The sequence below is a fragment of the Numida meleagris genome, chromosome 2 (genome assembly GCF_002078875.1).
Source record: "Numida meleagris isolate 19003 breed g44 Domestic line chromosome 2, NumMel1.0, whole genome shotgun sequence".
Lineage (NCBI taxonomy): Eukaryota > Metazoa > Chordata > Aves > Galliformes > Numididae > Numida > Numida meleagris.
The window spans coordinates 141855408-141865003 of NC_034410.1; positions in this window are offsets into that span (position 1 = coordinate 141855408).

Genomic DNA, 9596 nt, shown 5'->3' on the forward strand with positions numbered 1-9596 from the left:
AAGGAAGGAAGGAAGGAAGGAAGGAAGGAAGGAAGGAAGGAAGGAAGGAAGGAAGGAAGGAAGGAAGGAAGGAAGGAAGAGAGAATAGCTTAAGATAGAGAATAGCAATAGCTGTTAGTGGTTGGTAGGAAGGCATAAAGGAGGGGTCTCAACTCTGGTACAGATTCCACTAGTTTTTGGGATGTCGTATGTTGAGGGAATAGGGCACATCTAGCAGCATGAAAAACAGAAGCTGCTGCACCATGTTTAAAACTAGGTTTGGATGGAGGGAAGAGGAAAAAGAAGGCATGCAAACAGGAAGAATAGTTTAATATAAAGCAATATGTGCTTCCAAACAGAATTCAGAGTATAAAAAATAGCCTGGAGAATACAAGCAAGGAACTAGTTTCTGTGTTTGTTTAATTACAGTATTCCATACACTGCATTAAAGAAATAGACTTGGCAAACATAAGTCCTCTGTTTTAGTTTGCTCTACTGCTTACTCTCAGAATAATAAAAATAAGAAAATATTTTTATAGCAGCTAATATGATTTTTATTAGATGTTTCTGACTATTTCAGCAACTTAATCACCATGTAATCTGGAATATATATTTTTTTAATAAATAAAAAATCAAGATGGATAATGACTAAGCACTATTTCTTTAACATTTGCTAAAGCACATTCAAATCCCCGGGTGAAAAGTGCTACTGAGAGGGTTTGCATAAAAAGCACATTACAACACAATTTTTCTCCTATTTTCAACTCTAATATACACTCATGTCTTCCTGCAGTTTAAATTTTTTTGTAAGAGAAGCATTTATTTAATGACCTGAGTGCTAAGATTACCTTTTCTAATAAACATTTGTTAAAGCTGCTAATACTAATTATTTGGTCAGTGTCATACCAGTTTGCAGTCCAGTATCAGTAAAGTCTGCATGTGTCCACCATGGGGCAGTCCCTGGTCTCTTCCCAAACCCCCCCCCCCCGCAGCCCCTACTGCCAACACTTAGACAAAGACACCCAGTACAATTAATATTATAAGGTCACATCACCACTGTAAATCACTGGGGAGATCCTGATTTATTTCAACTAAGGATTTGTCATGGTGTATTTATATATTTTTATAGATGTATTTATTTCTGTTAACGAAAGGTCTGGATTTGTGCTCAATAGTGTCACTGGGGAAATTCCCATTATTTCCAAACTCCCCGGTGTCAGCTTTGAAGGAACAGACAGTGTTCTGCTTTCTCTCAGTTTAATTAGATTCAGTCATATTGCTCATGGAGTAATAGCCTATTTAAGTATGGCTGGGAACATGTTGTCCTTAAGAAAATTCCCATAGGGGTCAAAAAACTTGGTCTGTTTATATCACATCTCGAGTTATATAGAATCATAGAATCATAGAATTAGCTAGGTTGGAAAAGACCTACAAGATCATCCAGCCCAACCATCCACCTACTACCAATAACCCCACTAAACCATGTCTCTCAATGCTATATCTAAATGTTTCTTTAACACCTCCAGGGACAGTGACTCCACCACCTCCCTGGGCAGCCCATTCCAGTGCCTGACCACTCTTTCAGAAAAGTAGCGTTTCCTAATGTCCAGCCTATATCTCCCCTGGCGCAACTTGAGGCCATTCCCCCTCATCCTGTCACTGGACACTCTTGTCCTGTTACAAGAGAGAAGAGGCCAACCCCCAGCTCACTCCAACCTCCCTTCAGGTAGTTATAAAGAGTGATAAGGTCAACTTACATTTATATATAAGTATATATAACTTATATATAGGACAACTAAAGGTATGTCTTGAATAAGTGCCGCTTCATTACCTGCACTGTAGAGATGCTTAGTACAGATATAGTTGCAACAGTGCTTATGCCATCATTGTAAAACATAATTATCTGTCGTGAAATGGCTTGGAATGTTACAACATTTATCTGATGTGCAATACATTCTTGTATTCCTCTGTTGTACCAAGGAACTCCTTCATTTGCTCCAGATCTTTTTCAGATAAATTCATCTTAAGGTATCATTGCCACAGAATATAACTGACTGTAAAAAAAGCCCCATGCAGAAAGTGGTAACCCCTTCCATACTCATACAAACTTTATCAGAGGTCGCAGCCATGAAAAATATGCTTGGAAGCAGCTGTTGCCCACTGTGCAAGCATCCTACATTCCCCATCCAGAAGGTACACAGGGCAAATAAGGAGATGTTATTCTGCCAAGCAGGCATGCATTGTGTTGTTATTTGTCTTGTGGATTGCTGCTTGTTCACCTCTGTCTCAGCAAGCCATGATCAGTTATTCCTTCCAACACACTAGAAAAGAAACCGGTGGCAGAAACAAGTCCTCTGACAATGAAGAACACTGATGACTTAGAAAATATATCAAACTTTAGAATTTAGTCTGTATGATTCTTAGTCTATCTTCTTGGTTTTGGTGAGGTTTCCACTGTAATCACCATCCACTCAGGTACAATGCTGAGTGAAAAGCCTGAGCACTTACATGCATTAATGCTTTCTGTGCCTTTCTGGGTTTTGAACATCTCCAGAGAAGGGACTCCACCACCTCTTTGGGCAGCCTGTTCCAGTGCTCTGTCACTTTAAAAGTAAAGAGTCATAGAATAATTAAGGTTGGAAAAGACCTCTAAGATCATCTAGTCCAACCATCCACCTACCAACAATATTGCACATTAAACTACGTCCTTAACTGCTACATCTAACCTTTCCTTAACCACCTTCAGGGACTGTCGCTCCAACATTTCCTTAGGAAGCCTGTTCCAGTGCCTGACCACTATTTCTGTGAAGAAATCCTTCCTAATATCCAACCTGAACCTGCACTGGTGCAACATGAGGCCATTCCCTCTTTTCTGTCATTAGTTACCTGGGAGAAGAGGCTCTTTCCTATGTTCAGATGGAACTTCTTGTATTCCAGTTTGTGCCTGTTTCCCCTTGTGCAGTCACTGGGCACCACCAAAAAGCACCTGGCCCCATCTGCTTGACTCCTGCAATTTAAATATTTGTAAGCATTGATAAGATCCCCCCTCAGTCTTCTCTTCCTGAGGCTAAACAGTCCCGCATCTCTCAGACTTTCTTCATAAATGAGATGCTCCAGGCCTCTAATTATTTCTGTGGCCCTCTGCTGGAGTCTCTCCAGCAGTTTTCTGTCTTTCTTGAAGTGAGAAGGCCAGAACTGAACACAATACTTCAGATGTGGTCTCACCAGCACAGAGTAGAGGATGAGGAGAACCTCCCTTGCTCTGCTGGCCACACTCTTTTTAATGTGCCTCAGGATACCACTGGCCTGCTGGCTCACGGCCAACCTCTTGTTCACCAGGACACCCAGGTCCTTATCCTCAGAGCTCCTTTGTAGCAGGTCATCCCCTAACCCGTATCAATGCAAGCAGTTATTCCTTTCCAGCTGTAGGACTCTTACTTGCCTTTGTTGAATGTCATGAGGTTCCTCTCCGCCCGACTCTTCGGTTTTTTCAGGTCTCTCTGAATGGTAGCACAGCTTTCTGGTGTGTCAGCCACTCCTCTCAACTTTGTATCATCAGCAAGCTTGCTGAGGGTGCTCTGTAGCCCTTCATACAGGACACTGATGAAGATGGTGAACAAAACTAGACACAGTACTGACCCCTGAGGAACAGTGCTAGCTACATGGTGCTCAGTCAAGCATTTACCATTTGAGGGATGTAGATTTTAAAGAAAAAGCTGTTGCCAACTTACAAGAAACATATGATGAAACCAGAAGCCCAGATAGAATTAAATCTAGCCAGGGACATCAAGGGGGAAAAAGAAGAAATTCTACAGGTATATCAGTGATAAAAGGAAGGCCAGGGATGAGGTGGGCCCCCTCAAGAAGGAAACTGGAGACTTAGTCACAAGGGATAAAGAGGAAGCTGAGGTGCTCAAAGACATTTTTTGCCTCAGTCTTCACTGGCAAGGCCTCTACCTGTATCACCCAAGTTGTAGAAAGCAAAGAACTGGGAGAAGGAAGATCTGCCATCTGTAAGTGAAGATCAGGTTCAAGACCATGTATAGAACTTGAAGTTGTGCAAGTCCATGGGACCTGATGAGATCCATGCATGGATTCTGAGAGAACTGGTGGATGAAGTTGACTCCCTGGAGTATTGTGTCCAGATCTGGTGCCTCCAACACAGGAAGAACATGGAGCAGCTGGAGCAGCAGCTCCATGAAGATGATCAGAGGGCTGGAGCATCTCCCCTACGAAGACAGGCTGAGAGAGCTGGGGCTCTTCAGCCTGGAGAAGAGAAGGCTCCAAGGAGAGAGACCTCACAGCAGCCTTCCAGTATCTGATTGGGAACCACAGGAAAGCTGGGGAGGGACTTTTCAAAAAGCATGTAGAAACAGAATGAGGGGAAGTGGCTTTAACCTGCAAGAGCATAGATTTAGACTAGATACTAGGAAGAAATTCTTTACTGTGAGGGTGGTGAGACACTGGAACAGGTTGCTCTGAGAGGTTGTGGATGCTCTCACCTTGGAAGCATTCAAGACCAGGCTGGATAAGGCTCTGAGCAACCTGGTCTAGAGGGAGGTGTCCCTGCCTGAAGCAAGGGAGTTGTAACTAGATGATTTTAATGGTCCCTTCCAACCCAAAACATTATATGATTCTATGATTCTATGATAAATGAAAGGCTCAGAGATAATATAGGCACACATTTTACTACAGTTACAGTCAAATTCCTCATTATCACTTATACTTCCATTGTCTTGGATTCAGTGAGGTGAAATATCAACATACATTCTTACTTCTCTAATTAAAAAACATTTAAAAAACTTCTATCTCTAGGTTTGTATGTTATTGTTTGTTAATTAAAACTTAAAAGAAGAGCTTTTTTTAGCTCCCTTTCTCACACATTTTAGCAAGAAAGAAACATAGTATGTTGTTCCTTGTTTCTTTTGCATTGAGTTTACAATGGTCATTTTTCAAATACTTTTGTTATTTCATTTTCTCTTTCAAACATTTAATTTTCTCTACAGTCTGTTTTATTTCTTTCTTTTGTGAAGAAAAAAAATTAAGAAAGGATAATTATAGTAGCCAGGGTGAGAATGAAAGAGAAGAGTGTAAGACACTGTCGTAATTCAGATAAATAGATTTATATAAAAGACATTTTGAGAAATACTATACAATAAATACAAATTTCAAAATTGCTTTTTATTGGGTCTTGTCTACTAAATGTAAAAATCTATTCTGTACAGAGGTGCCAAATACACCTAACACGAATGTGAATATAGCCTGTTAATAGTGGTCATGCTAGCTTCTAAACTAGCATTTTTAGGTTGCTTCATTAATGCCTCAGCATGTAGCACAATTAAAATTAATAAATGAGCTTTAATTAGCATTCATAGGCAACCAGGTGAGATGATGGTTATATTAATATTGAAGATGATTTTCATACTTTGTAGACATGCTTGAATTAAAAATGAAAGGATCCAGTGTTCAAAGTACGTGGATGAATAGCTGCCACTTCAAATGTACGACTTTGCTGACAACCTAACTTGTCCATTTAGTAAACTGAGTGAGGGGATTCTTTTTAATAAGGTTTGCTGAAGAACAAGTATTTCATCCATAAATCTACAAAGTTTGTTGCAATTCTCAATAGGTATTGTGCAACATACACTACACACCACTGAAATGCTGCTCTCAGTTGCGTTTTTCTAACCCCATTAAAAAGCATTTCAAACAGCAGAGTGCTAAATGTAACTCTTTTGGTGGATTTCATTTATATAACTGAAGTAACTTGAGCACCTTTATGGAATCGTTCACCTCGATAGCGTGATATAATAGCGTAATAACGTGGATATGAAGGAGTTAAAATGTTGGCCTTACTTTCAGAGTCACAGATATATCTATAAGTGCTTATTTGGCTCTTTCTGCTACCAATATACACTGCAAAATTCTCCCCAGTAGTATCAGGTCTGCTATATATTGCCTCTTTCATTCAAGGAACTCAGAGTGCTTTAAAAGACATCAGTTTCAAGGCCCATTAAAATCAGCATGCATCTTTTCCACTAATGTCAAGAGGTTTTTAATCAGACTTTAAATTACTCCCCAGCTTCAACTGAGTTCTGAGATGTTTCTTTCCCACAAATGCATTTTCCCTGCCTGAATCTCATTTCCTGCTTCTCTTTATAATCTCCTTTTCAGGCCCCTTCTGCTATTCCTCTCTCCTCACATTGTATTTTGCAACTCTTTCCAACCTAGTGTCATCTGCAAGGTGAATTAATGAGCTCTGTCTTCCAGATCATTAACAAAGGCTCTAAGTATAATCCAGCTGAAAACTGTCTGTGATGCACCACAGCAACATTGTAAGGAAAGAGATTTGCTCCCCTGCTCCCTACAGGATTAGACAAGTTCTCAACATCCCTCACTCTTGGCTCATCAGGGAAATGAGTAGTTCAATTGCCTCTTTCTCCCTGAGCAGAATGACCTAACATATGCATACATGTACACCGGTATATTTGTGTCATCTTCTAAAGGGGACAAATACAATGAGAATATATAAAGAAGTGTTGTATGATGGAGCTACATAAAATTCATTTTTATACATATGTAAAAATACATTAAACAGCACAAGCATGTTACACAAGGCTGACTTAATTTTGCTTGAATCTGTCCCTCACTTTCTATCTTACTTTCATCAGTTACAGATGATACAGTCATAACTCATGGAAAATAGAATTTTCACTACACCCTCTCAGTCAAATGGCCTGATATTTGGGTGATCCTCTGTGGAGCCAGGAGTTGGACTCAGTGATTCTTATGGGACCCTTTCAACTTGGGATATTCTGTGATTCTACAATTCTAACTACTGCAAGTAGAAGATACTCTGTATGTGTGGCATTTGCATGCTCCAACTTCAACTTCAGATAACAAATCACACTATATTTAACACATTCACATTATTATTTAACACATTATTCAGACAACATTTCTATGGTATGGATAAATCATGCACTTTCTTAATTATTTATTTACATGGGAGATTTATGTCTGTTATTTTGCTGAGCCCTGTCAATACAAGCAACCCTCAGATCTTCCTAACATAATGGGGCAGTTGGCATCAGGAACTTTTGGGAGAAGAAGGAAGGCATTATGGCAGCAATGTGCATGCATCCGCTTCCTTATGGATAGACAGGTACAGAGGGCTGCTTTTATTTTACCATAAATCTGGCAGTAGAATCATTGAATATGCTGAGCTGGAAGAGACCCAGAAGGATAATTGAGACCAACCCCCGGCTCCACACAGTATCACCCAAAATTCATAAACTATTTCTGAGAGTGTTGTCCAAATGCTTTTTGAGCTCCACCCACATCCACTACTAGTTATCACTGGCACCATAAAGCAGCCTGGTATAAACAACCACCTTGCTCATTTCATCACCTGCCTCTAGTTAGAAGCTGAAGGACATGAAGACATGTCTTGCACCAGTTGTACTTTTTGTTCAGTCAATCCCATATCAGAAAGGGTAAACTTGGACTTAATCTCCACTGTCCACCTCATCCATTTCTAATTTAGTTATATGGTTATTACATGAGTTGTGAAAGTAAATGGCAGCCAAGTATTCCTGCCGTGTAATTATATTTTAAAATCCAACTAATAGCAGTTACTTTTATTAGCAATAACAATTATCATCCCTCTTAGAAGAGTCTCAGATAAAGAAATTCCTTGTAATGATCTTGTAATGACAGTCTTACATCTATGTCAGATTGACATGAATAATAAATTTAATGTAAAAAAAAAAAAAAAAAGATTAACTGTTTTTCCACTGAAAGAGCTTGAATTTTTATGCATCCACATACATCCAGGAATCTGATATCATTGGGAAATATGTATAAAAAATGTAATAATTAGTAAATTTAGAGATATTGGTCATTTAAAAATGAAAGCCTACATGAGAATTACAGAAAAAAAAATAAAAATTAGTTGAGATAATAAAGATTCAAGGAAGGTTTAGAGAAAGAGTGCATGTCTAAAGACTTCGAGTTAATTCCAGGGAAACTGGTACATCTAGACAGCTCAGTATAGACTTGAAAAGATGCTGGGATCCCCAAACCAGTAGAGAAAACTTCCTGGGAGCTAATTATCCCTGCCTTCTCTTGGATCCATTTAACTCTGGCCATGAAGCTGCTGGTAGTAGAGCTAGGTTCTTTGGCATCATTGTGAACTTTGTTTGCTGAAACATGCTGTTTCATACATTTCAAGTAACAGTTCTTAGTTGCTCTCCACCAGCTAGCTGAATAACAGTGACTGCAATTTCACATGTAGTTCCAGTTTAAATACACCCAGTTGTATGAAGTATCTGCAGAGGGCTGGAAAATATTACACACTGCTTGCAAGAAGCCCTCACCTTTCTCAAGGATGAATTGAGTGCTGGTTATCCCAGCAGCCTTGCATGGCATGAAAGCAATCTGAGCAGCTCCTTGAAGGAGAGACACAACTAGAATCCTTTGGCCAATCTTCTTGAGGAATGAAAGCAGAAGCAGATAGTACTGTAAGCGAGGTTGGTGCTTAACCACCAATCATTAGATTTATAATTTCAACAAGAAAAATTCAGGTTAGTCCTGCTCTGATTTCAGCTCAAGAAGGAATAATCATTTTGCATGTCCCTATTCTCCTTTCCCAACATATCACATAGTGTTCACTCCGCTAACACTGGCTTTGACGCTGCTTTTACAGCAAAATTGTTTTTCCATTTGTGTGGGTTTGTGTCATTTAGATTCAATGTCTGTGTCAGAACATGACTTTCTGTGCTCTTGCTTCTTTCAGAAGCTGTGAATATCACTCATGGCAGCTAGCAATATGTGATTTTGTAATTGGCATGAAAATTGTTTGTCCTTAACTTTATTAAGTTACAGATAGTCTTATCCAAACCATAGCGAAAAACTATATGTTTATGATTCTTTACTGCTACTTCTCAATTTCCCAAGTGTATCTTTTTTGGATATCTCTGCTGCAAAGCTTTTTTTGTCTAAGTTTGGATTCATTACTGGATTCTATGTTCTTTTGGCACATATTGTAGATATGTCACATCCTACAACACTGAAATGCCAGAAGTTCTGCCCTTCCCTGATTAATTCCACTGAACAATATTGAAATCCCAGTCAAAAGATACTCTTGGTTCCATCTGGGGCAAGTCTGTGTGTACACCGATGCAGAAAAACCTGACAAACTGTGGTTGTGTCCTACAATATGTAGTCGAATACCGTAAAGCTCAACTGAAAGTTTTTGTCAAACAACTCTCAAACAACACTCAGAAAGCTGAAATTCAGAGTGTCTGAAGAAAGCTAAAACCTCCAGTTGTCACTTGTTTTAAAAAAATAAATTCCTCTTATTTAAATTTTGAGCATCATTTTAAAACCTTCTGGGCACTATTTCATTCAAGAGAACATTTTACTATCATCAAGACACCCTGTATATGCATAATTTTATCACTGTAATTGTTCTCGTAATGCTAACATTTTAATAAACTCTATGATATAAGCACTTTTTTATTAGTTGAACTGCAAGCACTCTAAGTGCCTTCGCTTTAACTTTGTCATGGGACAAGGGCTAAGACTGCTGTAATTGCTTATAGCACAATACTTAA